Source organism: Delphinus delphis, chromosome 19 (genome assembly GCF_949987515.2).
Source record: "Delphinus delphis chromosome 19, mDelDel1.2, whole genome shotgun sequence".
In the NCBI taxonomy this organism is placed as follows: Eukaryota; Metazoa; Chordata; class Mammalia; order Artiodactyla; family Delphinidae; genus Delphinus; species Delphinus delphis.
The window spans coordinates 38,510,420-38,535,558 of NC_082701.1; the positions used below are offsets into that span (position 1 = coordinate 38,510,420).

General features: G+C 68.8%; 12 non-coding genes across 12 annotated transcripts; all 12 read right to left on the reverse strand.

The window, feature by feature from the left end:
• Window positions 1-671: 671 nt before the first annotated feature.
• On the reverse strand, window positions 672-790 carry LOC132415600 (5S ribosomal RNA). The gene has a single exon (XR_009517322.1). It is a non-coding gene; the product is annotated as a 5S ribosomal RNA (ribosomal RNA).
• Window positions 791-3,483: 2,693 nt separating this feature from the next.
• LOC132415611 (5S ribosomal RNA) lies at window positions 3,484-3,602 on the reverse strand. Its single transcript, XR_009517332.1, has one exon. It is a non-coding gene; the product is annotated as a 5S ribosomal RNA (ribosomal RNA).
• Window positions 3,603-4,533: 931 nt separating this feature from the next.
• LOC132415623 (5S ribosomal RNA) lies at window positions 4,534-4,652 on the reverse strand. The gene has a single exon (XR_009517343.1). It is a non-coding gene; the product is annotated as a 5S ribosomal RNA (ribosomal RNA).
• Window positions 4,653-7,346: 2,694 nt separating this feature from the next.
• LOC132415635 (5S ribosomal RNA) lies at window positions 7,347-7,465 on the reverse strand. The gene has a single exon (XR_009517355.1). It is a non-coding gene; the product is annotated as a 5S ribosomal RNA (ribosomal RNA).
• A 931-nt stretch (window positions 7,466-8,396) lies between these two features.
• Window positions 8,397-8,515, reverse strand: LOC132415647 (5S ribosomal RNA). Its single transcript, XR_009517367.1, has one exon. It is a non-coding gene; the product is annotated as a 5S ribosomal RNA (ribosomal RNA).
• Window positions 8,516-11,207: 2,692 nt separating this feature from the next.
• Window positions 11,208-11,326, reverse strand: LOC132415658 (5S ribosomal RNA). The gene has a single exon (XR_009517379.1). It is a non-coding gene; the product is annotated as a 5S ribosomal RNA (ribosomal RNA).
• Window positions 11,327-12,257: 931 nt separating this feature from the next.
• LOC132415663 (5S ribosomal RNA) lies at window positions 12,258-12,376 on the reverse strand. The gene has a single exon (XR_009517382.1). It is a non-coding gene; the product is annotated as a 5S ribosomal RNA (ribosomal RNA).
• A 2,692-nt stretch (window positions 12,377-15,068) lies between these two features.
• Window positions 15,069-15,187, reverse strand: LOC132415664 (5S ribosomal RNA). Its single transcript, XR_009517383.1, has one exon. It is a non-coding gene; the product is annotated as a 5S ribosomal RNA (ribosomal RNA).
• A 931-nt stretch (window positions 15,188-16,118) lies between these two features.
• On the reverse strand, window positions 16,119-16,237 carry LOC132415665 (5S ribosomal RNA). The gene has a single exon (XR_009517384.1). It is a non-coding gene; the product is annotated as a 5S ribosomal RNA (ribosomal RNA).
• A 2,692-nt stretch (window positions 16,238-18,929) lies between these two features.
• Window positions 18,930-19,048, reverse strand: LOC132415666 (5S ribosomal RNA). Its single transcript, XR_009517385.1, has one exon. It is a non-coding gene; the product is annotated as a 5S ribosomal RNA (ribosomal RNA).
• Window positions 19,049-21,741: 2,693 nt separating this feature from the next.
• LOC132415667 (5S ribosomal RNA) lies at window positions 21,742-21,860 on the reverse strand. Its single transcript, XR_009517386.1, has one exon. It is a non-coding gene; the product is annotated as a 5S ribosomal RNA (ribosomal RNA).
• Window positions 21,861-22,791: 931 nt separating this feature from the next.
• Window positions 22,792-22,910, reverse strand: LOC132415668 (5S ribosomal RNA). Its single transcript, XR_009517387.1, has one exon. It is a non-coding gene; the product is annotated as a 5S ribosomal RNA (ribosomal RNA).
• Between the last annotated feature and the right edge of the window lie 2,229 nt (window positions 22,911-25,139).

Consider the following 25,139-nt stretch of genomic DNA (forward strand, 5'->3'; position numbering starts at 1 on the left):
TTCAGGGCCCGGGGCCCGCGGTCCCTTGGGCATCGGCCCTGCCCGCCCACGCGGCGCTAGGCGCAGCCCGGCCGCAGCCCGGGCCGGCCCTCCTGCCCGACAGCAGCTGGCCCGAAGCCACTGGGAGCCACCATTGAGTCGCCACGGCCCCTCAGCCCCGGCAAGGCCACCCTTGCCCCCACACACCCGGCCGAGCTCAGGACCCCGCCCCTGATGGCCGGCAGGCCCGGGGAAGCGGCCCCTGCCCTCGATCCCGCTCCCGCACCCGGCCGCGGTGACACGCCAGAGGGGCGGGGTGGGGGGGGGCTTTTGTCGGAGGGAGCTGTGGAGGGACACACAGGCACACAGGTGGCGGCGCCGGGGCTGGGCGCCGGTGGGGGCGGCCAGGTGCAGGTCGAGGGGCTCGCGGGCCGAAAGGACGGCAGCTGGGCCCGCGGCGGAGTCTGGGACCGGGCCGGCCACCCCGGGAGCGTCTGGGGTGCGGCTGCCTTCCAGGGCCGCCTTCTGGCCGCCTGGCCGGCCGGGCCGGCGGGGATCGCCCCCGCCGGCGCGCGCCGTGGTGGGAGGGGCCTGAGGAGGTGGGGCCTGCAGCGGGGCCCGGCGGGGGCGGAGCCGGCGGCCCCCCCGCCGCGGGCGAGTAAAGGAGAAGGCGGGCGGAGCGGCAGGCAAAAAGCCTACAGCACCCGGTATTCCCAGGCGGTCTCCCATCCAAGTACTAACCAGGCCCGACCCTGCTTAGCTTCCGAGATCAGACGAGATCGGGCGCGTTCAGGGTGGTATGGCCGTAGACGGGGAGTGGGGCCGCGGGCGGCCTCTTGATGCCCAGTTTCGCTGGCGCTGGCGCCTTAACGCCGGCTTGGCGGCCGGCCCGCCCCGGCAGGGCCCCCTCGCCCGCCCAGGCAGGGGGAACGGAGGTCTCGGGTATCGGGCGGCGGCGGAGGGTTTGGAGACCACCTCCCAGCCCAGGGCGGCCGTGACCCAGCAAACCCTTGGGCGCTTGGCGCCCCTCCCAAGATCCCGCACGTCGCTCACAGGGACGTGGCCCCGGAGGCTTCATGGCCCGGGCCCCGCGGTCCCTTGGGCATCGGCCCTGCCCGCCCACGCGGCGCTAGGCGCAGCCCGGCCGCAGCCCGGGCCGGCCCTCCTGCCCGACAGCAGCTGCCCGAAGCCACTGGGAGCCACCATTGAGTCGCCACGGCCACTCAGCCCCGGCAAGGCCACCCTTGCCCCCACACACCCGGCCGAGCTCAGGACCCCGCCCCTGGTGTCCGGCAGGCCCGGGGAAGCGGCCCCTGCCCTCGATCCCGCTCCCGCACCCGGCCGCGGTGACACGCCAGAGGGGCGGTGTGGGGGGGGGCTTTTGTCTGAGGGAGCTGTGGAGGGACACACCGGCACACAGGTGGCGGCGCCGGGGCTGGGCGCCGGTGGGGGAGGCCAGGTTCAGGTCGAGGGGCTCGCGGGCCGAAAGGATGGCAACTGGGCCCATTGGCGCAGTCTGGGTGTGGAGGGCTCTGAGCCTCCATCCGCTCTGGTGCCTCGGGGCTACGGGCCCGAAGCCTGGTAGCGCGACACCCCACCGGCCCACAGACGTAGCCTCCCCAGCTGTGCTCGCAGCGAGTGCAACCGCAGCCTGCATCCCTCCACGGGACACTTGGATTACTCCCGCGATCCCCACGAGGTGCGGCACCCGGCGGCCGAATGGGCTGAGATCCTGCCCTTGCGGCGCCCTGTGGCCACCTCCGCCTCCCTCACGGTACTGGCCGAGGCCTCGCACCAGCGGGCGCCGGCTCCCAGCTCAGCGCTGCTCCTCCGCCCCTCTCACCTCCTGCCCGACGTCCAGGCTACCGAGCACCCTCCACCCCCGCCCACCTTCATGCCACTCAGCCGGAACCCGGGAGGCAATGCCAACTACCAGGTGTATGACAGTCTGGTGCTGAAGCGGCAACCGCAGGAGGGCCAAGCGCGGGCCGACTCGCTGCTACCTTCCACCTCGGCCTCCAGGCCCTCTCTGCACGGGAGCCAGACTGGGAAAATGAACGTACCAGCAGCAAATGGGGGCAGGGGCAGGGGGCGGCAGGGCATGGAGAGAGGAATAAAGAGCGCCAGAGTCCAGGAAACATTGGTGGTCTGTGGCTTGGAAGCGCCACTCCTTCTGCCAGCCTGGGTCCCTGCGCTTGGCTTCCTGCAATAAGAAGCCAGTGTCCCCTTCTTGGCCTGAGGGTCCCTTTGGTTTAGTGGCCACAGTTCTGCCAGCAGGCCCCTCCTGGTCCTATACCATGCACTAAGTACATCTGCAGCTGCAGACTCCAAACCCCTGGTCTCTGGGCACCTCCTCTGTGTCTCAGCTGTCCCTGTCCACAGAGAGCCTCATACAAGAAGTTGCTTCCAAACTGGGAGGTTCCACATCTGGGCAGGTCCAGCTCCAGGCCCAGTGAAGGGCATGAAGAAGGCTGAGGCTCTGGACTCCAGCCAGGCCTTCAGCAGGCCTCTGAGGCCAAGGTCTTCCTAGTCTCAAGAGGGGCCAAGAGACGCAATGTGTCATTTGAACAAGTGAGTCAGCGGGCGGTGAGCGAATGAATGACCGCTCGAGGGGATGTATGCCGGCCACCGGGCCCTGTTTGACTGTCCAGGCTCAGCTTACCTGACCCTGGTTACCAGGGAATGCCACTCTGGGCCCACCTTTTCATCCCCCTCCCTCACTGTGACCTCACCCCCTGCCCCATTATGACCCAGTCTGGCTCCCAGTTAAAACTGGAGGGCAGAGGGCCCAGGCAGTCCTGGGACCAACGGCCATGGGTGAGCGAAACTACTACCGAGCCGAGCCGTTCACTGGCCCCATCCCCAGGAAATGCCAGGAGCAAGGATACTCAATTCTTCTGATCCCGGTCAGCTTCATCTTGCTCAACGTGGGGATCAACGTGGTGACTATGGTCAGGGCAGGATCTGTGCAGCGCGGTTGGGGGAGCCCTGGGGTCTTGAAGGGGCTGAGGTGGGAGGGCTGCTGGGGTGTGACCGGACAAGGGTTGGATTTCAGGGCTCACCCTGCTCCCGGCCTCCCCCCTCCCCTTCTTCCCTCAACTCTGGAGGCATCTGAAGAGATTCTTGCAGGCACTTTTCAATCGTATTTTCCACAAAGGTGAGTGGGCGCCGGCGTGGGTTCAGGGGATGTGGGCCTGTCCCCTTTCTTCTATCCCTGCCTTGATTCTCAGCCCCTCAGGAACCCAGGCCCTGACCCATCTCGCCTTTCCCCACAGACAAGCAAGCCAGCTGTGTAGGCAGCCATCGCATGTGCATGCGCTGCTCCGTGGATCCCAAGAACCTGTGCTCAAGAGTTTCTTCCCGCTTCTGCCATCGCCCAAGCTTCCTGCTCGGGCAGGCAAACCACCTTGACTACTGCCTGCAGCGGGGCTCGGCGGGGGCGGAGCCGGCGGCCCCCCCGCCGCGGGCGAGTAAAGGAGAAGGCGGGCGGAGCGGCAGGCAAAAAGCCTACAGCACCCGGTATTCCCAGGCGGTCTCCCATCCAAGTACTAACCAGGCCCGACCCTGCTTAGCTTCCGAGATCAGACGAGATCGGGCGCGTTCAGGGTGGTATGGCCGTAGACGGGGGCGGGGGCCGCGGGCGGCCTCTTGAGGAGCAGTTTCGCTGGCGCTGGCGCCTTAACGCCAGCCTGGCGGCCGGCCCGCCCCGGCAGGGCCCCCTCGCCCGCCCAGGCAGGGGGAACGGAGGTCTCGGGTATCGGGCGGCGGCGGAGGGTTTGGCGACCACCTCCCAGCCCAGGGCGGCCGTGACCCAGCAAACCCTTGGGCGCTCGGCGCCCCGCCCAAGATCCCGCACGTCGCTCACAGGGACGTGGCCCCAGAGGCTTCAGGGCCCGGGGCCCGCGGTCCCTTGGGCATCGGCCCTGCCCGCCCACGCGGCGCTAGGCGCAGCCCGGCCGCAGCCCGGGCCGGCCCTCCTGCCCGACAGCAGCTGGCCCGAAGCCACTGGGAGCCACCATTGAGTCGCCACGGCCCCTCAGCCCCGGCAAGGCCACCCTTGCCCCCACACCCCCCGCCGAGCTCAGGACCCCGCCCCTGGTGGCCGGCAGGCCCGGGCAAGCGGCCCCTGCCCTCGATCCCGCTCCCGCACCCGGCCGCGGTGACACGCCAGAGGGGCGGGGTGGGGGGGGGCTTTTGTCGGAGGGAGCTGTGGAGGGACACACAGGCACACAGGTGGCGGCGCCGGGGCTGGGCGCCGGTGGGGGCGGCCAGGTGCAGGTCGAGGGGCTCGCGGGCCGAAAGGACGGCAGCTGGGCCGGCGGCGGAGTCTGGGTCCGGGCCGGCCACCCCGGGAGCGTCTGGGGTGCGGCTGCCTTCCAGGGCCGCCTTCTGGCCGCCTGGCCGGCCGGGCCGGCGGGGAGCGCCCCCGCCGGCGCGCGCCGTGGTGGGAGGGGCCTGAGGAGGTGGGGCCTGCAGCGGGGCCCGGCGGGGGCGGAGCCGGCGGCCCCCGCCGCGGGCGAGTAAAGGAGAAGGCGGGCGGAGCGGCAGGCAAAAAGCCTACAGCACCCGGTATTCCCAGGCGGTCTCCCATCCAAGTACTAACCAGGCCCGACCCTGCTTAGCTTCCGAGATCAGACGAGATCGGGCGCGTTCAGGGTGGTATGGCCGTAGACGGGGGCGGGGGCTGCGGGCGGCCTCTTGAGGCCCAGTTTCGCTGGCGCTGGCGCCTTAACGCCGGCCTGGCGGCCGGCCCGCCCCGGCAGGGCCCCCTCGCCCGCCCAGGCAGCGGGAACGGAGGTCTCGGGTATCGGGCGGCGGCGGAGGGTTTGGAGACCACCTCCCAGCTCAGGGCGGCCGTGACCCAGCAAACCCTTGGGCGCTTGGCGCCCCGCCCAAGATCCCGCACGTCGCTCACAGGGACGTGGCCCCGGAGGCTTCATGGCCCGGGGCCCGCGGTCCCTTGGGCATCGGCCCTGCCCGCCCACGCGGCGCTAGGCGCAGCCCGGCCGCAGCCCGGGCCGGCCCTCCTGCCCGACAGCAGCTGCCCGAAGCCACTGGGAGCCACCATTGAGTCGCCACGGCCCCTCAGCCCCAGCAAGGCCACCCTTGCCCCCACACCCCCCGCCGAGCTCAGGACCCCGCCCCTGGTGGCCGGCAGGACCGGGGAAGCGGCCCCTGCCCTCGATCCCGCTCCCGCACCCGGCCGCGGTGACACGCCAGAGGGGCGGTGTGGGGGGGGGGCTTTTGTCGCAGGGAGCTGTGGAGGGACACACCGGCACACAGGTGGCGGCACCGGGGCTGGGCGCCGGTGGGGGCGGCCAGGTGCAGGTCGAGGGGCTCGCGGGCCGAAAGGACGGCAACTGGGCCCATGGCGGAGTCTGGGTGTGGAGGGCTCTGAGCCTCCATCCGCTCTGGTGCCTCGGGGCTACGGGCCCGAAGCCTGGTAGCGCGACACCCCACCGGCCCACAGACGTAGCCTCCCCAGCTGTGCTCGCAGCGAGTGCAACCGCAGCCTGCATCCCTCCACGGGACACTTGGATTACTCCCGCGATCCCCACGAGGTGCGGCACCCGGCGGCCGAATGGGCTGAGATCCTGCCCTTGCGGCGCCCTGTGGCCACCTCCGCCTCCCTCACGGTACTGGCCGAGGCCTCGCACCAGCGGGCGCCGGCTCCCAGCTCAGCGCTGCTCCTCCGCCCCTCTCACCTCCTGCCCGACGTCCAGGCTACCGAGCACCCTCCACCCCCGCCCACCTTCATGCCACTCAGCCGGAACCCGGGAGGCAATGCCAACTACCAGGTGTATGACAGTCTGGTGCTGAAGCGGCAACCGCAGGAGGGCCAAGCGCGGGCCGACTCGCTGCTACCTTCCACCTCGGCCTCCAGGCCCTCTCTGCACGGGAGCCAGACTGGGAAAATGAACGTACCAGCAGCAAATGGGGGCAGGGGCAGGGGGCGGCAGGGCATGGAGAGAGGAATAAAGAGCGCCAGAGTCCAGGAAACATTGGTGGTCTGTGGCTTGGAAGCGCCACTCCTTCTGCCAGCCTGGGTCCCTGCGCTTGGCTTCCTGCAATAAGAAGCCAGTGTCCCCTTCTTGGCCTGAGGGTCCCTTTGGTTTAGTGGCCACAGTTCTGCCAGCAGGCCCCTCCTGGTCCTATACCATGCACTAAGTACATCTGCAGCTGCAGACTCCAAACCCCTGGTCTCTGGGCACCTCCTCTGTGTCTCAGCTGTCCCTGTCCACAGAGAGCCTCATACAAGAAGTTGCTTCCAAACTGGGAGGTTCCACATCTGGGCAGGTCCAGCTCCAGGCCCAGTGAAGGGCATGAAGAAGGCTGAGGCTCTGGACTCCAGCCAGGCCTTCAGCAGGCCTCTGAGGCCAAGGTCTTCCTAGTCTCAAGAGGGGCCAAGAGACGCAATGTGTCATTTGAACAAGTGAGTCAGCGGGCGGTGAGCGAATGAATGACCGCTCGAGGGGATGTATGCCGGCCACCGGGCCCTGTTTGACTGTCCAGGCTCAGCTTACCTGACCCTGGTTACCAGGGAATGCCACTCTGGGCCCACCTTTTCATCCCCCTCCCTCACTGTGACCTCACCCCCTGCCCCATTATGACCCAGTCTGGCTCCCAGTTAAAACTGGAGGGCAGAGGGCCCAGGCAGTCCTGGGACCAACGGCCATGGGTGAGCGAAACTACTACCGAGCCGAGCCGTTCACTGGCCCCATCCCCAGGAAATGCCAGGAGCAAGGATACTCAATTCTTCTGATCCCGGTCAGCTTCATCTTGCTCAACGTGGGGATCAACGTGGTGACTATGGTCAGGGCAGGATCTGTGCAGCGCGGTTGGGGGAGCCCTGGGGTCTTGAAGGGGCTGAGGTGGGAGGGCTGCTGGGGTGTGACCGGACAAGGGTTGGATTTCAGGGCTCACCCTGCTCCCGGCCTCCCCCCTCCCCTTCTTCCCTCAACTCTGGAGGCATCTGAAGAGATTCTTGCGGGCACTTTTCAATCGTATTTTCCACAAAGGTGAGTGGGCGCCGGCGTGGGTTCAGGGGATGTGGGCCTGTCCCCTTTCTTCTATCCCTGCCTTGATTCTCAGCCCCTCAGGAACCCAGGCCCTGACCCATCTCGCCTTTCCCCACAAGACAAGCAAGCCAGCTGTGTAGGCAGCCATCGCATGTGCATGCGCTGCTCCGTGGATCCCAAGAACCTGTGCTCAAGAGTTTCTTCCCGCTTCTGCCATCGCCCAAGCTTCCTGCTCGGGCAGGCAAACCACCTTGACTACTGCCTGCAGCGGGGCTCGGCGGGGGCGGAGCCGGCGGCCCCCCCGCCGCGGGCGAGTAAAGGAGAAGGCGGGCGGAGCGGCAGGCAAAAAGCCTACAGCACCCGGTATTCCCAGGCGGTCTCCCATCCAAGTACTAACCAGGCCCGACCCTGCTTAGCTTCCGAGATCAGACGAGATCGGGCGCGTTCAGGGTGGTATGGCCGTAGACGGGGTTGGGGGCCGCGGGCGGCCTCTTGAGGAGCAGTTTCGCTGGCGCTGGCGCCTTAACGCCAGCCTGGCGGCCGGCCCGCCCCGGCAGGGCCCCCTCGCCCGCCCAGGCAGGGGGAACGGAGGTCTCGGGTATCGGGCGGCGGCGGAGGGTTTGGCGACCACCTCCCAGCCCAGGGCGGCCGTGACCCAGCAAACCCTTGGGCGCTTGGCGCCCCGCCCAAGATCCCGCACGTCGCTCACAGGGACGTGGCCCCAGAGGCTTCAGGGCCCGGGGCCCGCGGTCCCTTGGGCATCGGCCCTGCCCGCCCACGCGGCGCTAGGCGCAGCCCGGCCGCAGCCCGGGCCGGCCCTCCTGCCCGACAGCAGCTGGCCCGAAGCCACTGGGAGCCACCATTGAGTCGCCACGGCCCCTCAGCCCCGGCAAGGCCACCCTTGCCCCCACACCCCCCGCCGAGCTCAGGACCCCGCCCCTGGTGGCCGGCAGGCCCGGGCAAGCGGCCCCTGCCCTCGATCCCGCTCCCGCACCCGGCCGCGGTGACACGCCAGAGGGGCGGGGTGGGGGGGGGCTTTTGTCGGAGGGAGCTGTGGAGGGACACACAGGCACACAGGTGGCGGCGCCGGGGCTGGGCGCCGGTGGGGGCGGCCAGGTGCAGGTCGAGGGGCTCGCGGGCCGAAAGGACGGCAGCTGGGCCGGCGGCGGAGTCTGGGTCCGGGCCGGCCACCCCGGGAGCGTCTGGGGTGCGGCTGCCTTCCAGGGCCGCCTTCTGGCCGCCTGGCCGGCCGGGCCGGCGGGGAGCGCCCCCGCCGGCGCGCGCCGTGGTGGGAGGGGCCTGAGGAGGTGGGGCCTGCAGCGGGGCCCGGCGGGGGCGGAGCCGGCGGCCCCCGCCGCGGGCGAGTAAAGGAGAAGGCGGGCGGAGCGGCAGGCAAAAAGCCTACAGCACCCGGTATTCCCAGGCGGTCTCCCATCCAAGTACTAACCAGGCCCGACCCTGCTTAGCTTCCGAGATCAGACGAGATCGGGCGCGTTCAGGGTGGTATGGCCGTAGACGGGGGCGGGGGCTGCGGGCGGCCTCTTGAGGCCCAGTTTCGCTGGCGCTGGCGCCTTAACGCCGGCCTGGCGGCCGGCCCGCCCCGGCAGGGCCCCCTCGCCCGCCCAGGCAGCGGGAACGGAGGTCTCGGGTATCGGGCGGCGGCGGAGGGTTTGGAGACCACCTCCCAGCCCAGGGCGGCCGTGACCCAGCAAACCCTTGGGCGCTTGGCGCCCCGCCCAAGATCCCGCACGTCGCTCACAGGGACGTGGCCCCGGAGGCTTCATGGCCCGGGGCCCGCGGTCCCTTGGGCATCGGCCCTGCCCGCCCACGCGGCGCTAGGCGCAGCCCGGCCGCAGCCCGGGCCGGCCCTCCTGCCCGACAGCAGCTGCCCGAAGCCACTGGGAGCCACCATTGAGTCGCCACGGCCCCTCAGCCCCAGCAAGGCCACCCTTGCCCCCACACCCCCCGCCGAGCTCAGGACCCCGCCCCTGGTGGCCGGCAGGACCGGGGAAGCGGCCCCTGCCCTCGATCCCGCTCCCGCACCCGGCCGCGGTGACACGCCAGAGGGGCGGTGTGGGGGGGGGCTTTTGTCGCAGGGAGCTGTGGAGGGACACACCGGCACACAGGTGGCGGCACCGGGGCTGGGCGCCGGTGGGGGCGGCCAGGTGCAGGTCGAGGGGCTCGCGGGCCGAAAGGACGGCAACTGGGCCCATGGCGGAGTCTGGGTGTGGAGGGCTCTGAGCCTCCATCCGCTCTGGTGCCTCGGGGCTACGGGCCCGAAGCCTGGTAGCGCGACACCCCACCGGCCCACAGACGTAGCCTCCCCAGCTGTGCTCGCAGCGAGTGCAACCGCAGCCTGCATCCCTCCACGGGACACTTGGATTACTCCCGCGATCCCCACGAGGTGCGGCACCCGGCGGCCGAATGGGCTGAGATCCTGCCCTTGCGGCGCCCTGTGGCCACCTCCGCCTCCCTCACGGTACTGGCCGAGGCCTCGCACCAGCGGGCGCCGGCTCCCAGCTCAGCGCTGCTCCTCCGCCCCTCTCACCTCCTGCCCGACGTCCAGGCTACCGAGCACCCTCCACCCCCGCCCACCTTCATGCCACTCAGCCGGAACCCGGGAGGCAATGCCAACTACCAGGTGTATGACAGTCTGGTGCTGAAGCGGCAACCGCAGGAGGGCCAAGCGCGGGCCGACTCGCTGCTACCTTCCACCTCGGCCTCCAGGCCCTCTCTGCACGGGAGCCAGACTGGGAAAATGAACGTACCAGCAGCAAATGGGGGCAGGGGCAGGGGGCGGCAGGGCATGGAGAGAGGAATAAAGAGCGCCAGAGTCCAGGAAACATTGGTGGTCTGTGGCTTGGAAGCGCCACTCCTTCTGCCAGCCTGGGTCCCTGCGCTTGGCTTCCTGCAATAAGAAGCCAGTGTCCCCTTCTTGGCCTGAGGGTCCCTTTGGTTTAGTGGCCACAGTTCTGCCAGCAGGCCCCTCCTGGTCCTATACCATGCACTAAGTACATCTGCAGCTGCAGACTCCAAACCCCTGGTCTCTGGGCACCTCCTCTGTGTCTCAGCTGTCCCTGTCCACAGAGAGCCTCATACAAGAAGTTGCTTCCAAACTGGGAGGTTCCACATCTGGGCAGGTCCAGCTCCAGGCCCAGTGAAGGGCATGAAGAAGGCTGAGGCTCTGGACTCCAGCCAGGCCTTCAGCAGGCCTCTGAGGCCAAGGTCTTCCTAGTCTCAAGAGGGGCCAAGAGACGCAATGTGTCATTTGAACAAGTGAGTCAGCGGGCGGTGAGCGAATGAATGACCGCTCGAGGGGATGTATGCCGGCCACCGGGCCCTGTTTGACTGTCCAGGCTCAGCTTACCTGACCCTGGTTACCAGGGAATGCCACTCTGGGCCCACCTTTTCATCCCCCTCCCTCACTGTGACCTCACCCCCTGCCCCATTATGACCCAGTCTGGCTCCCAGTTAAAACTGGAGGGCAGAGGGCCCAGGCAGTCCTGGGACCAACGGCCATGGGTGAGCGAAACTACTACCGAGCCGAGCCGTTCACTGGCCCCATCCCCAGGAAATGCCAGGAGCAAGGATACTCAATTCTTCTGATCCCGGTCAGCTTCATCTTGCTCAACGTGGGGATCAACGTGGTGACTATGGTCAGGGCAGGATCTGTGCAGCGCGGTTGGGGGAGCCCTGGGGTCTTGAAGGGGCTGAGGTGGGAGGGCTGCTGGGGTGTGACCGGACAAGGGTTGGATTTCAGGGCTCACCCTGCTCCCGGCCTCCCCCCTCCCCTTCTTCCCTCAACTCTGGAGGCATCTGAAGAGATTCTTGCGGGCACTTTTCAATCGTATTTTCCACAAAGGTGAGTGGGCGCCGGCGTGGGTTCAGGGGATGTGGGCCTGTCCCCTTTCTTCTATCCCTGCCTTGATTCTCAGCCCCTCAGGAACCCAGGCCCTGACCCATCTCGCCTTTCCCCACAGACAAGCAAGCCAGCTGTGTAGGCAGCCATCGCATGTGCATGCGCTGCTCCGTGGATCCCAAGAACCTGTGCTCAAGAGTTTCTTCCCGCTTCTGCCATCGCCCAAGCTTCCTGCTCGGGCAGGCAAACCACCTTGACTACTGCCTGCAGCGGGGCTCGGCGGGGGCGGAGCCGGCGGCCCCCCCGCCGCGGGCGAGTAAAGGAGAAGGCGGGCGGAGCGGCAGGCAAAAAGCCTACAGCACCCGGTATTCCCAGGCGGTCTCCCATCCAAGTACTAACCAGGCCCGACCCTGCTTAGCTTCCGAGATCAGACGAGATCGGGCGCGTTCAGGGTGGTATGGCCGTAGACGGGGGCGGGGGCCGCGGGCGGCCTCTTGAGGAGCAGTTTCGCTGGCGCTGGCGCCTTAACGCCAGCCTGGCGGCCGGCCCGCCCCGGCAGGGCCCCCTCGCCCGCCCAGGCAGGGGGAACGGAGGTCTCGGGTATCGGGCGGCGGCGGAGGGTTTGGCGACCACCTCCCAGCCCAGGGCGGCCGTGACCCAGCAAACCCTTGGGCGCTTGGCGCCCCGCCCAAGATCCCGCACGTCGCTCACAGGGACGTGGCCCCAGAGGCTTCAGGGCCCGGGGCCCGCGGTCCCTTGGGCATCGGCCCTGCCCGCCCACGCGGCGCTAGGCTCAGCCCGGCCGCAGCCCGGGCCGGCCCTCCTGCCCGACAGCAGCTGGCCCGAAGCCACTGGGAGCCACCATTGAGTCGCCACGGCCCCTCAGCCCCGGCAAGGCCACCCTTGCCCCCACACCCCCCGCCGAGCTCAGGACCCCGCCCCTGGTGGCCGGCAGGCCCGGGCAAGCGGCCCCTGCCCTCGATCCCGCTCCCGCACCCGGCCGCGGTGACACGCCAGAGGGGCGGGGTGGGGGGGGGCTTTTGTCGGAGGGAGCTGTGGAGGGACACACAGGCACACAGGTGGCGGCGCCGGGGCTGGGCGCCGGTGGGGGCGGCCAGGTGCAGGTCGAGGGGCTCGCGGGCCGAAAGGACGGCAGCTGGGCCGGCGGCGGAGTCTGGGTCCGGGCCGGCCACCCCGGGAGCGTCTGGGGTGCGGCTGCCTTCCAGGGCCGCCTTCTGGCCGCCTGGCCGGCCGGGCCGGCGGGGAGCGCCCCCGCCGTCGCGCGCCGTGGTGGGAGGGGCCTGAGGAGGTGGGGCCTGCAGCGGGGCCCGGCGGGGGCGGAGCCGGCGGCCCCCGCCGCGGGCGAGTAAAGGAGAAGGCGGGCGGAGCGGCAGGCAAAAAGCCTACAGCACCCGGTATTCCCAGGCGGTCTCCCATCCAAGTACTAACCAGGCCCGACCCTGCTTAGCTTCCGAGATCAGACGAGATCGGGCGCGTTCAGGGTGGTATGGCCGTAGACGGGGGCGGGGGCTGCGGGCGGCCTCTTGAGGCCCAGTTTCGCTGGCGCTGGCGCCTTAACGCCGGCCTGGCGGCCGGCCCGCCCCGGCAGGGCCCCCTCGCCCGCCCAGGCAGCGGGAACGGAGGTCTCGGGTATCGGGCGGCGGCGGAGGGTTTGGAGACCACCTCCCAGCCCAGGGCGGCCGTGACCCAGCAAACCCTTGGGCGCTTGGCGCCCCTCCCAAGATCCCGCACGTCGCTCACAGGGACGTGGCCCCGGAGGCTTCATGGCCCGGGGCCCGCGGTCCCTTGGGCATCGGCCCTGCCCGCCCACGCGGCGCTAGGCGCAGCCCGGCCGCAGCCCGGGCCGGCCCTCCTGCCCGACAGCAGCTGCCCGAAGCCACTGGGAGCCACCATTGAGTCGCCACGGCCCCTCAGCCCCGGCAAGGCCACCCTTGCCCCCACACCCCCCGCCGAGCTCAGGACCCCGCCCCTGGTGGCCGGCAGGACCGGGGAAGCGGCCCCTGCCCTCGATCCCGCTCCCGCACCCGGCCGCGGTGACACGCCAGAGGGGCGGTGTGGGGGGGGGCTTTTGTCGCAGGGAGCTGTGGAGGGACACACCGGCACACAGGTGGCGGCACCGGGGCTGGGCGCCGGTGGGGGCGGCCAGGTGCAGGTCGAGGGGCTCGCGGGCCGAAAGGACGGCAACTGGGCCCATGGCGGAGTCTGGGTGTGGAGGGCTCTGAGCCTCCATCCGCTCTGGTGCCTCGGGGCTACGGGCCCGAAGCCTGGTAGCGCGACACCCCACCGGCCCACAGACGTAGCCTCCCCAGCTGTGCTCGCAGCGAGTGCAACCGCAGCCTGCATCCCTCCACGGGACACTTGGATTACTCCCGCGATCCCCACGAGGTGCGGCACCCGGCGGCCGAATGGGCTGAGATCCTGCCCTTGCGGCGCCCTGTGGCCACCTCCGCCTCCCTCACGGTACTGGCCGAGGCCTCGCACCAGCGGGCGCCGGCTCCCAGCTCAGCGCTGCTCCTCCGCCCCTCTCACCTCCTGCCCGACGTCCAGGCTACCGAGCACCCTCCACCCCCGCCCACCTTCATGCCACTCAGCCGGAACCCGGGAGGCAATGCCAACTACCAGGTGTATGACAGTCTGGTGCTGAAGCGGCAACCGCAGGAGGGCCAAGCGCGGGCCGACTCGCTGCTACCTTCCACCTCGGCCTCCAGGCCCTCTCTGCACGGGAGCCAGACTGGGAAAATGAACGTACCAGCAGCAAATGGGGGCAGGGGCAGGGGGCGGCAGGGCATGGAGAGAGGAATAAAGAGCGCCAGAGTCCAGGAAACATTGGTGGTCTGTGGCTTGGAAGCGCCACTCCTTCTGCCAGCCTGGGTCCCTGCGCTTGGCTTCCTGCAATAAGAAGCCAGTGTCCCCTTCTTGGCCTGAGGGTCCCTTTGGTTTAGTGGCCACAGTTCTGCCAGCAGGCCCCTCCTGGTCCTATACCATGCACTAAGTACATCTGCAGCTGCAGACTCCAAACCCCTGGTCTCTGGGCACCTCCTCTGTGTCTCAGCTGTCCCTGTCCACAGAGAGCCTCATACAAGAAGTTGCTTCCAAACTGGGAGGTTCCACATCTGGGCAGGTCCAGCTCCAGGCCCAGTGAAGGGCATGAAGAAGGCTGAGGCTCTGGACTCCAGCCAGGCCTTCAGCAGGCCTCTGAGGCCAAGGTCTTCCTAGTCTCAAGAGGGGCCAAGAGACGCAATGTGTCATTTGAACAAGTGAGTCAGCGGGCGGTGAGCGAATGAATGACCGCTCGAGGGGATGTATGCCGGCCACCGGGCCCTGTTTGACTGTCCAGGCTCAGCTTACCTGACCCTGGTTACCAGGGAATGCCACTCTGGGCCCACCTTTTCATCCCCCTCCCTCACTGTGACCTCACCCCCTGCCCCATTATGACCCAGTCTGGCTCCCAGTTAAAACTGGAGGGCAGAGGGCCCAGGCAGTCCTGGGACCAACGGCCATGGGTGAGCGAAACTACTACCGAGCCGAGCCGTTCACTGGCCCCATCCCCAGGAAATGCCAGGAGCAAGGATACTCAATTCTTCTGATCCCGGTCAGCTTCATCTTGCTCAACGTGGGGATCAACGTGGTGACTATGGTCAGGGCAGGATCTGTGCAGCGCGGTTGGGGGAGCCCTGGGGTCTTGAAGGGGCTGAGGTGGGAGGGCTGCTGGGGTGTGACCGGACAAGGGTTGGATTTCAGGGCTCACCCTGCTCCCGGCCTCCCCCCTCCCCTTCTTCCCTCAACTCTGGAGGCATCTGAAGAGATTCTTGCGGGCACTTTTCAATCGTATTTTCCACAAAGGTGAGTGGGCGCCGGCGTGGGTTCAGGGGATGTGGGCCTGTCCCCTTTCTTCTATCCCTGCCTTGATTCTCAGCCCCTCAGGAACCCAGGCCCTGACCCATCTCGCCTTTCCCCACAGACAAGCAAGCCAGCTGTGTAGGCAGCCATCGCATGTGCATGCGCTGCTCCGTGGATCCCAAGAACCTGTGCTCAAGAGTTTCTTCCCGCTTCTGCCATCGCCCAAGCTTCCTGCTGGGGCAGGCAAACCACCTTGACTACTGCCTGCAGCGGGGCTCGGCGGGGGCGGAGCCGGCGGCCCCCCCGCCGCGGGCGAGTAAAGGAGAAGGCGGGCGGAGCGGCAGGCAAAAAGCCTACAGCACCCGGTATTCCCAGGCGGTCTCCCATCCAAGTACTAACCAGGCCCGACCCTGCTTAGCTTCCGAGATCAGACGAGATCGGGCGCGTTCAGGGTGGTATGGCCGTAGACGGGGGCGGGGGCCGCGGGCGGCCTCTTGAGGAGCAGTTTCGCTGGCGCTGGCGCCTTAACGCCAGCCTGGCGGCCGGCCCGCCCCGGCAGGGCCCCCTCGCCCGCCCAGGCAGGGGGAACGGAGGTCTCGGGTATCGGGCGGCGGCGGAGGGTTTGGCGACCACCTCCCAGCCCAGGGCGGCCGTGACCCAGCAAACCCTTGGGCGCTTGGCGCCCCGCCCAAGATCCCGCACGTCGCTCACAGGGACGTGGCCCCAGAGGCTTCAGGGCCCGGGGCCCGCGGTCCCTTGGGCATCGGCCCTGCCCGCCCACGCGGCGCTAGGCTCAGCCCGGCCGCAGCCCGGGCCGGCCCTCCTGCCCGACAGCAGCTGGCCCGAAGCCACTGGGAGCCACCATTGAGTCGCCACGGCCCCTCAGCCCCGGCAAGGCCACCCTTGCCCCCACACCCCCCGCCGAGCTCAGGACCCCGCCCCTGGTGGCCGGCAGGCCCGGGCAAGCGGCCCCTGCCCTCGATCCCGCTCCCGCACCCGGCCGCGGTGACACGCCAGAGGGGCGGGGTGGGGGGGGGCTTTTGTCGGAGGGAGCTGTGGAGGGACACACAGGCACACAGGTGGCGGCGCCGGGGCTGGGCGCCGGTGGGGGCGGCCAGGTGCAGGTCGAGGGGCTCGCGGGCCGAAAGGACGGCAGCTGGGCCGGCGGCGGAGTCTGGGTCCGGGCCGGCCACCCCGGGAGCGTCTGGGGTGCGGCTGCCTTCCAGGGCCGCCTTCTGGCCGCCTGGCCGGCCGGGCCGGCGGGGAGCGCCCCCGCCGTCGCGCGCCGTGGTGGGAGGGGCCTGAGGAGGTGGGGCCTGCAGCGGGGCCCGGCGGGGGCGGAGCCGGCGGCCCCCGCCGCGGGCGAGTAAAGGAGAAGGCGGGCGGAGCGGCAGGCAAAAAGCCTACAGCACCCGGTATTCCCAGGCGGTCTCCCATCCAAGTACTAACCAGGCCCGACCCTGCTTAGCTTCCGAGATCAGACGAGATCGGGCGCGTTCAGGGTGGTATGGCCGTAGACGGGGGCGGGGGCTGCGGGCGGCCTCTTGAGGCCCAGTTTCGCTGGCGCTGGCGCCTTAACGCCGGCCTGGCGGCCGGCCCGCCCCGGCAGGGCCCCCTCGCCCGCCCAGGCAGCGGGAACGGAGGTCTCGGGTATCGGGCGGCGGCGGAGGGTTTGGAGACCACCTCCCAGCTCAGGGCGGCCGTGACCCAGCAAACCCTTGGGCGCTTGGCGCCCCGCCCAAGATCCCGCACGTCGCTCACAGGGACGTGGCCCCGGAGGCTTCATGGCCCGGGGCCCGCGGTCCCTTGGGCATCGGCCCTGCCCGCCCACGCGGCGCTAGGCGCAGCCCGGCCGCAGCCCGGGCCGGCCCTCCTGCCCGACAGCAGCTGCCCGAAGCCACTGGGAGCCACCATTGAGTCGCCACGGCCCCTCAGCCCCAGCAAGGCCACCCTTGCCCCCACACCCCCCGCCGAGCTCAGGACCCCGCCCCTGGTGGCCGGCAGGACCGGGGAAGCGGCCCCTGCCCTCGATCCCGCTCCCGCACCCGGCCGCGGTGACACGCCAGAGGGGCGGTGTGGGGGGGGGCTTTTGTCGCAGGGAGCTGTGGAGGGACACACCGGCACACAGGTGGCGGCACCGGGGCTGGGCGCCGGTGGGGGCGGCCAGGTGCAGGTCGAGGGGCTCGCGGGCCGAAAGGACGGCAACTGGGCCCATGGCGGAGTCTGGGTGTGGAGGGCTCTGAGCCTCCATCCGCTCTGGTGCCTCGGGGCTACGGGCCCGAAGCCTGGTAGCGCGACACCCCACCGGCCCACAGACGTAGCCTCCCCAGCTGTGCTCGCAGCGAGTGCAACCGCAGCCTGCATCCCTCCACGGGACACTTGGATTACTCCCGCGATCCCCACGAGGTGCGGCACCCGGCGGCCGAATGGGCTGAGATCCTGCCCTTGCGGCGCCCTGTGGCCACCTCCGCCTCCCTCACGGTACTGGCCGAGGCCTCGCACCAGCGGGCGCCGGCTCCCAGCTCAGCGCTGCTCCTCCGCCCCTCTCACCTCCTGCCCGACGTCCAGGCTACCGAGCACCCTCCACCCCCGCCCACCTTCATGCCACTCAGCCGGAACCCGGGAGGCAATGCCAACTACCAGGTGTATGACAGTCTGGTGCTGAAGCGGCAACCGCAGGAGGGCCAAGCGCGGGCCGACTCGCTGCTACCTTCCACCTCGGCCTCCAGGCCCTCTCTGCACGGGAGCCAGACTGGGAAAATGAACGTACCAGCAGCAAATGGGGGCAGGGGCAGGGGGCGGCAGGGCATGGAGAGAGGAATAAAGAGCGCCAGAGTCCAGGAAACATTGGTGGTCTGTGGCTTGGAAGCGCCACTCCTTCTGCCAGCCTGGGTCCCTGCGCTTGGCTTCCTGCAATAAGAAGCCAGTGTCCCCTTCTTGGCCTGAGGGTCCCTTTGGTTTAGTGGCCACAGTTCTGCCAGCAGGCCCCTCCTGGTCCTATACCATGCACTAAGTACATCTGCAGCTGCAGACTCCAAACCCCTGGTCTCTGGGCACCTCCTCTGTGTCTCAGCTGTCCCTGTCCACAGAGAGCCTCATACAAGAAGTTGCTTCCAAACTGGGAGGTTCCACATCTGGGCAGGTCCAGCTCCAGGCCCAGTGAAGGGCATGAAGAAGGCTGAGGCTCTGGACTCCAGCCAGGCCTTCAGCAGGCCTCTGAGGCCAAGGTCTTCCTAGTCTCAAGAGGGGCCAAGAGACGCAATGTGTCATTTGAACAAGTGAGTCAGCGGGCGGTGAGCGAATGAATGACCGCTCGAGGGGATGTATGCCGGCCACCGGGCCCTGTTTGACTGTCCAGGCTCAGCTTACCTGACCCTGGTTACCAGGGAATGCCACTCTGGGCCCACCTTTTCATCCCCCTCCCTCACTGTGACCTCACCCCCTGCCCCATTATGACCCAGTCTGGCTCCCAGTTAAAACTGGAGGGCAGAGGGCCCAGGCAGTCCTGGGACCAACGGCCATGGGTGAGCGAAACTACTACCGAGCCGAGCCGTTCACTGGCCCCATCCCCAGGAAATGCCAGGAGCAAGGATACTCAATTCTTCTGATCCCGGTCAGCTTCATCTTGCTCAACGTGGGGATCAACGTGGTGACTATGGTCAGGGCAGGATCTGTGCAGCGCGGTTGGGGGAGCCCTGGGGTCTTGAAGGGGCTGAGGTGGGAGGGCTGCTGGGGTGTGACCGGACAAGGGTTGGATTTCAGGGCTCACCCTGCTCCCGGCCTCCCCCCTCCCCTTCTTCCCTCAACTCTGGAGGCATCTGAAGAGATTCTTGCGGGCACTTTTCAATCGTATTTTCCACAAAGGTGAGTGGGCGCCGGCGTGGGTTCAGGGGATGTGGGCCTGTCCCCTTTCTTCTATCCCTGCCTTGATTCTCAGCCCCTCAGGAACCCAGGCCCTGACCCATCTCGCCTTTCCCCACAGACAAGCAAGCCAGCTGTGTAGGCAGCCATCGCATGTGCATGCGCTGCTCCGTGGATCCCAAGAACCTGTGCTCAAGAGTTTCTTCCCGCTTCTGCCATCGCCCAAGCTTCCTGCTCGGGCAGGCAAACCACCTTGACTACTGCCTGCAGCGGGGCTCGGCGGGGGCGGAGCCGGCGGCCCCCCCGCCGCGGGCGAGTAAAGGAGAAGGCGGGCGGAGCGGCAGGCAAAAAGCCTACAGCACCCGGTATTCCCAGGCGGTCTCCCATCCAAGTACTAACCAGGCCCGACCCTGCTTAGCTTCCGAGATCAGACGAGATCGGGCGCGTTCAGGGTGGTATGGCCGTAGACGGGGGCGGGGGCCGCGGGCGGCCTCTTGAGGAGCAGTTTCGCTGGCGCTGGCGCCTTAACGCCGGCCTGGCGGCCGGCCCGCCCCGGCAGGGCCCCCTCGCCCGCCCAGGCAGGGGGAACGGAGGTCTCGGGTATCGGGCGGCGGCGGAGGGTTTGGCGACCACCTCCCAGCCCAGGGCGGCCGTGACCCAGCAAACCCTTGGGCGCTTGGCGCCCCGCCCAAGATCCCGCACGTCGCTCACAGGGACGTGGCCCCAGAGGCTTCAGGGCCCGGGGCCCGCGGTCCCTTGGGCATCGGCCCTGCCCGCCCACGCGGCGCTAGGCGCAGCCCGGCCGCAGCCCGGGCCGGCCCTCCTGCCCGACAGCAGCTGGCCCGAAGCCACTGGGAGCCACCATTGAGTCGCCACGGCCCCTCAGCCCCGGCAAGGCCACCCTTGCCCCCACACCCCCCGCCGAGCTCAGGACCCCGCCCCTGGTGGCCGGCAGGACCGGGGAAGCGGCCCCTGCCCTCGATCCCGCTCCCGCACCCGGCCGCGGTGACACGCCAGAGGGGCGGTGTGGGGGGGGGCTTTTGTCGCAGGGAGCTGTGGAGGGACACACCGGCACACAGGTGGCGGCACCGGGGCTGGGCGCCGGTGGGGGCGGCCAGGTGCAGGTCGAGGGGCTCGCGGGCCGAAAGGACGGCAACTGGGCCCATGGCGGAGTCTGGGTGTGGAGGGCTCTGAGCCTCCATCCGCTCTGGTGCCTCGGGGCTACGGGCCCGAAGCCTGGTAGCGCGACACCCCACCGGCCCACAGACGTAGCCTCCCCAGCTGTGCTCGCAGCGAGTGCAACCGCAGCCTGCATCCCTCCACGGGACACTTGGATTACTCCCGCGATCCCCACGAGGTGCGGCACCCGGCGGCCGAATGGGCTGAGATCCTGCCCTTGCGGCGCCCTGTGGCCACCTCCGCCTCCCTCACGGTACTGGCCGAGGCCTCGCACCAGCGGGCGCCGGCTCCCAGCTCAGCGCTGCTCCTCCGCCCCTCTCACCTCCTGCCCGACGTCCAGGCTACCGAGCACCCTCCACCCCCGCCCACCTTCATGCCACTCAGCCGGAACCCGGGAGGCAATGCCAACTACCAGGTGTATGACAGTCTGGTGCTGAAGCGGCAACCGCAGGAGGGCCAAGCGCGGGCCGACTCGCTGCTACCTTCCACCTCGGCCTCCAGGCCCTCTCTGCACGGGAGCCAGACTGGGAAAATGAACGTACCAGCAGCAAATGGGGGCAGGGGCAGGGGGCGGCAGGGCATGGAGAGAGGAATAAAGAGCGCCAGAGTCCAGGAAACATTGGTGGTCTGTGGCTTGGAAGCGCCACTCCTTCTGCCAGCCTGGGTCCCTGCGCTTGGCTTCCTGCAATAAGAAGCCAGTGTCCCCTTCTTGGCCTGAGGGTCCCTTTGGTTTAGTGGCCACAGTTCTGCCAGCAGGCCCCTCCTGGTCCTATACCATGCACTAAGTACATCTGCAGCTGCAGACTCCAAACCCCTGGTCTCTGGGCACCTCCTCTGTGTCTCAGCTGTCCCTGTCCACAGAGAGCCTCATACAAGAAGTTGCTTCCAAACTGGGAGGTTCCACATCTGGGCAGGTCCAGCTCCAGGCCCAGTGAAGGGCATGAAGAAGGCTGAGGCTCTGGACTCCAGCCAGGCCTTCAGCAGGCCTCTGAGGCCAAGGTCTTCCTAGTCTCAAGAGGGGCCAAGAGACGCAATGTGTCATTTGAACAAGTGAGTCAGCGGGCGGTGAGCGAATGAATGACCGCTCGAGGGGATGTATGCCGGCCACCGGGCCCTGTTTGACTGTCCAGGCTCAGCTTACCTGACCCTGGTTACCAGGGAATGCCACTCTGGGCCCACCTTTTCATCCCCCTCCCTCACTGTGACCTCACCCCCTGCCCCATTATGACCCAGTCTGGCTCCCAGTTAAAACTGGAGGGCAGAGGGCCCAGGCAGTCCTGGGACCAACGGCCATGGGTGAGCGAAACTACTACCGAGCCGAGCCGTTCACTGGCCCCATCCCCAGGAAATGCCAGGAGCAAGGATACTCAATTCTTCTGATCCCGGTCAGCTTCATCTTGCTCAACGTGGGGATCAACGTGGTGACTATGGTCAGGGCAGGATCTGTGCAGCGCGGTTGGGGGAGCCCTGGGGTCTTGAAGGGGCTGAGGTGGGAGGGCTGCTGGGGTGTGACCGGACAAGGGTTGGATTTCAGGGCTCACCCTGCTCCCGGCCTCCCCCCTCCCCTTCTTCCCTCAACTCTGGAGGCATCTGAAGAGATTCTTGCGGGCACTTTTCAATCGTATTTTCCACAAAGGTGAGTGGGCGCCGGCGTGGGTTCAGGGGATGTGGGCCTGTCCCCTTTCTTCTATCCCTGCCTTGATTCTCAGCCCCTCAGGAACCCAGGCCCTGACCCATCTCGCCTTTCCCCACAGACAAGCAAGCCAGCTGTGTAGGCAGCCATCGCATGTGCATGCGCTGCTCCGTGGATCCCAAGAACCTGTGCTCAAGAGTTTCTTCCCGCTTCTGCCATCGCCCAAGCTTCCTGCTCGGGCAGGCAAACCACCTTGACTACTGCCTGCAGCGGGGCTCGGCGGGGGCGGAGCCGGCGGCCCCCCCGCCGCGGGCGAGTAAAGGAGAAGGCGGGCGGAGCGGCAGGCAAAAAGCCTACAGCACCCGGTATTCCCAGGCGGTCTCCCATCCAAGTACTAACCAGGCCCGACCCTGCTTAGCTTCCGAGATCAGACGAGATCGGGCGCGTTCAGGGTGGTATGGCCGTAGACGGGGGCGGGGGCCGCGGGCGGCCTCTTGAGGAGCAGTTTCGCTGGCGCTGGCGCCTTAACGCCAGCCTGGCGGCCGGCCCGCCCCGGCAGGGCCCCCTCGCCCGCCCAGGCAGGGGGAACGGAGGTCTCGGGTATCGGGCGGCGGCGGAGGGTTTGGCGACCACCTCCCAGCCCAGGGCGGCCGTGACCCAGCAAACCCTTGGGCGCTTGGCGCCCCGCCCAAGATCCCGCACGTCGCTCACAGGGACGTGGCCCCAGAGGCTTCAGGGCCCGGGGCCCGCGGTCCCTTGGGCATCGGCCCTGCCCGCCCACGCGGCGCTAGGCTCAGCCCGGCCGCAGCCCGGGCCGGCCCTCCTGCCCGACAGCAGCTGGCCCGAAGCCACTGGGAGCCACCATTGAGTCGCCACGGCCCCTCAGCCCCGGCAAGGCCACCCTTGCCCCCACACCCCCCGCCGAGCTCAGGACCCCGCCCCTGGTGGCCGGCAGGCCCGGGCAAGCGGCCCCTGCCCTCGATCCCGCTCCCGCACCCGGCCGCGGTGACACGCCAGAGGGGCGGGGTGGGGGGGGGCTTTTGTCGGAGGGAGCTGTGGAGGGACACACAGGCACACAGGTGGCGGCGCCGGGGCTGGGCGCCGGTGGGGGCGGCCAGGTGCAGGTCGAGGGGCTCGCGGGCCGAAAGGACGGCAGCTGGGCCGGCGGCGGAGTCTGGGTCCGGGCCGGCCACCCCGGGAGCGTCTGGGGTGCGGCTGCCTTCCAGGGCCGCCTTCTGGCCGCCTGGCCGGCCGGGCCGGCGGGGAGCGCCCCCGCCGTCGCGCGCCGTGGTGGGAGGGGCCTGAGGAGGTGGGGCCTGCAGCGGGGCCCGGCGGGGGCGGAGCCGGCGGCCCCCGCCGCGGGCGAGTAAAGGAGAAGGCGGGCGGAGCGGCAGGCAAAAAGCCTACAGCACCCGGTATTCCCAGGCGGTCTCCCATCCAAGTACTAACCAGGCCCGACCCTGCTTAGCTTCCGAGATCAGACGAGATCGGGCGCGTTCAGGGTGGTATGGCCGTAGACGGGGGCGGGGGCTGCGGGCGGCCTCTTGAGGCCCAGTTTCGCTGGCGCTGGCGCCTTAACGCCGGCCTGGCGGCCGGCCCGCCCCGGCAGGGCCCCCTCGCCCGCCCAGGCAGCGGGAACGGAGGTCTCGGGTATCGGGCGGCGGCGGAGGGTTTGGAGACCACCTCCCAGCTCAGGGCGGCCGTGACCCAGCAAACCCTTGGGCGCTTGGCGCCCCGCCCAAGATCCCGCACGTCGCTCACAGGGACGTGGCCCCGGAGGCTTCATGGCCCGGGGCCCGCGGTCCCTTGGGCATCGGCCCTGCCCGCCCACGCGGCGCTAGGCGCAGCCCGGCCGCAGCCCGGGCCGGCCCTCCTGCCCGACAGCAGCTGCCCGAAGCCACTGGGAGCCACCATTGAGTCGCCACGGCCCCTCAGCCCCAGCAAGGCCACCCTTGCCCCCACACCCCCCGCCGAGCTCAGGACCCCGCCCCTGGTGGCCGGCAGGACCGGGGAAGCGGCCCCTGCCCTCGATCCCGCTCCCGCACCCGGCCGCGGTGACACGCCAGAGGGGCGGTGTGGGGGGGGGCTTTTGTCGCAGGGAGCTGTGGAGGGACACACCGGCACACAGGTGGCGGCACCGGGGCTGGGCGCCGGTGGGGGCGGCCAGGTGCAGGTCGAGGGGCTCGCGGGCCGAAAGGACGGCAACTGGGCCCATGGCGGAGTCTGGGTGTGGAGGGCTCTGAGCCTCCATCCGCTCTGGTGCCTCGGGGCTACGGGCCCGAAGCCTGGTAGCGCGACACCCCACCGGCCCACAGACGTAGCCTCCCCAGCTGTGCTCGCAGCGAGTGCAACCGCAGCCTGCATCCCTCCACGGGACACTTGGATTACTCCCGCGATCCCCACGAGGTGCGGCACCCGGCGGCCGAATGGGCTGAGATCCTGCCCTTGCGGCGCCCTGTGGCCACCTCCGCCTCCCTCACGGTACTGGCCGAGGCCTCGCACCAGCGGGCGCCGGCTCCCAGCTCAGCGCTGCTCCTCCGCCCCTCTCACCTCCTGCCCGACGTCCAGGCTACCGAGCACCCTCCACCCCCGCCCACCTTCATGCCACTCAGCCGGAACCCGGGAGGCAATGCCAACTACCAGGTGTATGACAGTCTGGTGCTGAAGCGGCAACCGCAGGAGGGCCAAGCGCGGGCCGACTCGCTGCTACCTTCCACCTCGGCCTCCAGGCCCTCTCTGCACGGGAGCCAGACTGGGAAAATGAACGTACCAGCAGCAAATGGGGGCAGGGGCAGGGGGCGGCAGGGCATGGAGAGAGGAATAAAGAGCGCCAGAGTCCAGGAAACATTGGTGGTCTGTGGCTTGGAAGCGCCACTCCTTCTGCCAGCCTGGGTCCCTGCGCTTGGCTTCCTGCAATAAGAAGCCAGTGTCCCCTTCTTGGCCTGAGGGTCCCTTTGGTTTAGTGGCCACAGTTCTGCCAGCAGGCCCCTCCTGGTCCTATACCATGCACTAAGTACATCTGCAGCTGCAGACTCCAAACCCCTGGTCTCTGGGCACCTCCTCTGTGTCTCAGCTGTCCCTGTCCACAGAGAGCCTCATACAAGAAGTTGCTTCCAAACTGGGAGGTTCCACATCTGGGCAGGTCCAGCTCCAGGCCCAGTGAAGGGCATGAAGAAGGCTGAGGCTCTGGACTCCAGCCAGGCCTTCAGCAGGCCTCTGAGGCCAAGGTCTTCCTAGTCTCAAGAGGGGCCAAGAGACGCAATGTGTCATTTGAACAAGTGAGTCAGCGGGCGGTGAGCGAATGAATGACCGCTCGAGGGGATGTATGCCGGCCACCGGGCCCTGTTTGACTGTCCAGGCTCAGCTTACCTGACCCTGGTTACCAGGGAATGCCACTCTGGGCCCACCTTTTCATCCCCCTCCCTCACTGTGACCTCACCCCCTGCCCCATTATGACCCAGTCTGGCTCCCAGTTAAAACTGGAGGGCAGAGGGCCCAGGCAGTCCTGGGACCAACGGCCATGGGTGAGCGAAACTACTACCGAGCCGAGCCGTTCACTGGCCCCATCCCCAGGAAATGCCAGGAGCAAGGATACTCAATTCTTCTGATCCCGGTCAGCTTCATCTTGCTCAACGTGGGGATCAACGTGGTGACTATGGTCAGGGCAGGATCTGTGCAGCGCGGTTGGGGGAGCCCTGGGGTCTTGAAGGGGCTGAGGTGGGAGGGCTGCTGGGGTGTGACCGGACAA